The sequence below is a fragment of the Grammomys surdaster genome, unplaced genomic scaffold (assembly GCF_004785775.1).
Source record: "Grammomys surdaster isolate TR1022 unplaced genomic scaffold, NIH_TR_1.0 60, whole genome shotgun sequence".
Taxonomy (NCBI): domain Eukaryota; kingdom Metazoa; phylum Chordata; class Mammalia; order Rodentia; family Muridae; genus Grammomys; species Grammomys surdaster.
In genome coordinates this window covers 3479004-3483671 of record NW_021604562.1, presented here as the reverse complement: position 1 = coordinate 3483671, position 4668 = coordinate 3479004, and the positions used below count along the sequence as shown (strand labels likewise).

Genomic DNA, 4668 nt, shown 5'->3' with positions numbered 1-4668 from the left:
AAAAATATGTTTGGTTTGCAAAATTATGACTGAAAATAAAAGAAGGCTTCAATAAGTAACATAAAGAAAACATGTTAGGAATTTGAGATACCTCATTTAAGAGAAATGTGACAAGAAATATTTAAGACTTGCACTCAATTTTTATTTACGTATAGACACCTAAGCTAAAATTTGCATAAATTGTCAAGTAACCAGCCACCTATCATCTATGTTGGTGGAAGCGATTGGTAGAACCTTACAAGTGAAACAGGATAAAGTTGAAAATAGAAACCTAGACAAAACTTGTACAATAAAGGGGTTGAACATACTTTGAGGGATGCTAGAAAATACTACAGATTAATTATATAGCTTAAAGTCCTTAACTATGAATGTATATGCCATAAAAAACAGAAATTGAAAAAGAGATGGAAATCAAGCTATTATTACACTGCAGATCTTGGTTATAAACTTTAATACTTGGTCCAGATTCCACATTGTTTTATTGAAATTCCTTTTTTTAAGGCTTGTTTTATTTTAATGACTGATCCACAGGAGACCACAGCCCAGGCACTATGCACAGACTGAGGGAAGCTTATTCCTTGGTCTCTTCCTCCTTGGACAGAGTCTTGATGATCTCCTCCTTCTTGGCCTGCAGGCGCAACTCCCTGTGCTTCCGTGCTTCCTTGGTCTTAGCCCTGCGAGCCTTAGCCTGATCAGCCAGTAGCTTCTTGCAGGCCTTGTCTGCCTTCAGTTTCTGGATATGTTCCATGAGAATCCGCTTGTTTTTGAATACATTGCCTTTGACCTTCAGGTACAGGCTGTGATACATATGGCAGTCAATCTTCTTAGATTCCCATTATCTCCTGAGGAGCCTGTGCAGGATCCTCATTCTTCTCATTCAGTTGACCTTCTCGGGCATCCGAGCATTGGCTGTAGCCTTCCACTTCCCTATGCCCATATGCCTGCCCTTCCGTCCAGCCAAGGTGTTTTTCTGGCAGCGAGCCTGGGAATTGACAGTCATGGGGATTCCGGATGATCAGCCCATCTTTGATCAGCTTCCGGATCTGCTGACGGGAGTTGGCATTGGCGATTTCATTGGTCTCATTGGGATCCAACCAGACCTTTTACCACAGCGGAGGACACTAGAAGCAAGCCTCTTAAGTAGCCTGAGCATACTCACGGCTGTGGACAAAGCATCGAAAGGCTGAAATTCTTAAATGTTTTGACTGGAATTTTTCATTCTAAAATATCTGCCCTTTATCTTCTCAAAAGCTTGTCTCACCTCCTGTGTCATAAAACTCTCCCCAGGCTGCTTAGAACATTCCAGTTTGACAAAAACATTGACACCTAACTTTATTCCACTCCTTGCCTTTGACAAGCATGTTCCTGGATTCATTTGCTGAAATACTGAGGAGCAAATTAAGAGAAACAATCAACATTTTTGAAATCTTGAGGAAGTTTATAGTATGTAAAGTAGTATCCAAGAACATGGGAGACATAAGGTTACTTGTAATAGCATCATATTACTGTTTGAAAAGCATCGATCTTTATTGTTACACAACATCTAGTAAATCATTCTCTAGCTCAGATACTGGATTTCCTATTCTCAATAAGTGTAATTGACCAGTTTGATGTATAATGCAATTGAAGATTGGAAATTCATATTCTTCTACACAACTGACCAATATGTTGATTACTTTTTTGTGTTGAAAATTCTTTCACTTCACTGAGAGAGAACAGCAGCCTTATTCTCACTTTTGTTTTTAAACATCAAGAAGTAATTAGTAAGAATTATTTAATCTTCTACAAACATCACTGAACAACACCTGCTATCTTTCAGTCATGCAGCTGTCACATTTGTGGATCCCCAGTTGTACCAATTTAAGACTGAATTCCACAGAAAAGATCAGCTGAAAAATGCAGGGGAAAAAGGATGTCTGACCAAATATTAGCTGAATGGAGACATGACTTTTATTTCCTGGATGTGAATTTTATATGGATATAGACATTATATTGCAGAACTACTGATGAATTTTAGAAGTGTAATAAACTAGATTTATGCCTCACTTGAAGAACATAAGTTCAGATTGCTTTTGTCTAAATACTCATCCAATTTCTTTTACAAAATTCAAACAGAAAACTCCTCTTGTTATAAATATAAGGCAAAGAATTGTTAATTGAAAAACTGCTATTGACAAATGCCGTTTCTTTCTAGAAAGTGACAAGTCTCTATTTTTCAGACAAAGTGACATTTTTACTTTAGCAGCCAACTGTCCCTGTGAAAATGTTGCATTTGTGTGAAAATGCTCACAAACATAAGAATTTATTTTATTTACAAAGTAAATTTCATCACAGACTTCTTAAAGAAACCAAGAGTCTGCTGAGAAAGAACTTGTTTGTTGGAGAGTCATAAGTTATTGTGTCATCAGAACATATATTTCATTTTTGAAGCAGTAAAAACTTTCTCAGTAATATCATGGCTTATTTTATTAAAATTTCTATCTTTTACCAAAATATATTTTATATTTCTAATTTTTACTTTATTTCTTATGAACATCTGTTTCTGAAAAATTCAGTGTAGATGGTTCTAATGTCTACCCTTATATTCATTATGAATTAATAACTACATTTTTATTAAGTATACTTTTTCAGATTTATGTAAGTTCATTATAATGATACATTGATGGATGTCTATTATATATATTTGAAACTTTTTAAGGCTTGAAAATATTCTGATGGTAAACATCATACTTATTTTTATATAATGCCATTTAAGGGGATGCCAATAAGCCATGTATCCAGTAACTGTGCCCATGTCTGTATCTCTTTCATTGGGTTGACCAAATAACTCTTTTGTAAAAGTTAGCAAATGTAAGACAAAAGAATTTTGACAAATACTTCTAATTATTGGTCTTTTGCAGATCTTTCTTTTGAGACAGTAATACTATGCTTTTGGAAGAACTATTTAAAAAAGAGACCTCATGAAGAAATTCTGGAAACTGAAAATTATGGTCATGAAAAATCTAGTTGAATGACTTTCTAGCCAACATATAAACAAATGATCAAAACAGATGACTTTTACAATAGAAACAAAAAGAGAATTCTTCATTCTCTAATCAAAAACAAACATGATATATATTTTAAAAATATATAACATAACAATTACATAATATAATTATATTTTATTATTGTTATATTATATTATTTATTGTTATGAATGTATAATATATAAGTAACATATCACAAATATCATACATATGTATGGGAGAGAACATACATTATTTGACATTCCGAGTTTGGTGTACCTCATTTATATAATTCTTAATTCCATTCATTTTCCTAAATATTATATAATTTCATTTTTTCTTGTAACTAAATAAAGTTCCATTAAGTGTATCTACTACATCTAATTATGTATTTGTCTGCTGCTGTACATTTAGTCTGTTTAAGTTCCTTGTTATAAAAACTGCAAATATCATTCAGTGGAACATAAAGGACTTTGAGAACATGTTCAAGAGTAGTATTTTTAATTTAACTTTTGAGAAAACTCTAAATTACTTTTCACAATGGCTTTACTACTTTACATCCTCAACAGCATTAAATAAGAGTTGCTTTTATAGCATAGTCTTACCTACATTAGTTGTTCTTTCTTTCATTCATTTTTTTTTATAAAATAAGCAATTCTAACTGAAAATAATTTAAAGTAATTTCAGGGAGGATTTGTCTTTTGGCTAATGATGTTAACCACGTAAATGTATTTATTAATCATTTTAAAAATTGTTTTCCATATTTACATTCCAAATGTTGACCCCTTCCTGGTCCCTGTGCCTTCTTGTTTCATCGTTTGGAGTTATCTGTTCATTTCATTTGCCATTTATTACCTGAAAATTTTTGTTTGCTTTTTGCAGATCTTCCTACACGGAAATAATGAATCATTTTCTGTCACTGTTGTTACTTTCTTGTACAGTAATGAAGCTTTTGATTTTTATAAAGAGTCGTATGAAATTATTTGACAATTTCTCTGCTATTTTGGAGTTCTCTTTTAAAAAATATTCGTGCCTATATGTTTATTTTCAAATGCTTTTCCTATGGTTCCTTCTAGAAATTTCAGTGTTTCAATGCTTACATTTTTTTTAATTTACTTTATTGGATGTTATATTTACATTTCATATGTTGTCCCCTTACCCCATCCCCGACCCAACCAGGAACCGCTAATCCCCTCCCCCTCCTCCTTCTTCTCTGTGGATGTAACCTCTATATATCCCCCCACTCCCACCTCCCCACCCTCAAAATTCCCACCCCCTGGGGCGTTCAGCCTTCATGCAGTCAAGGTTCTCTTCTTCCACCTATGCCCAGCAGGGCCCTCCACTCTTACATATTCAGCTAAAGCCCTGGATCCCTCCCTAAGTGCTCCCAGGCTGGTGGTTTAGACCCTGGGAGCTGTGGTTGGTTGGTATTGTTGCTCTCCTCATGGTGCCACAAACCCTTTCAGCTCCTTCAGTCCTCACTCTAACTCCTCCATGGAGAACCTCATGATCAGTTCAATGGCTAGTTGTGAGCATCTGCCTCTGAATATGTCAGACTCTAGCAGACCTCTGAGGAGACATCCATATCAGGCTCTTATCAGCATGCACTTCCTAACTTCCCCATCAGCATCTACCTTTGGTGACTGCACATGGGATAGATACT

At 34.7% G+C, this 4668-nt stretch overlaps 1 pseudogene; it reads right to left on the bottom strand.

The window, feature by feature from the left end:
* Positions 1-571: 571 nt before the first annotated feature.
* Positions 572-1153, bottom strand: LOC114620751 (annotated as a pseudogene).
* Between the last annotated feature and the right edge of the window lie 3515 nt (positions 1154-4668).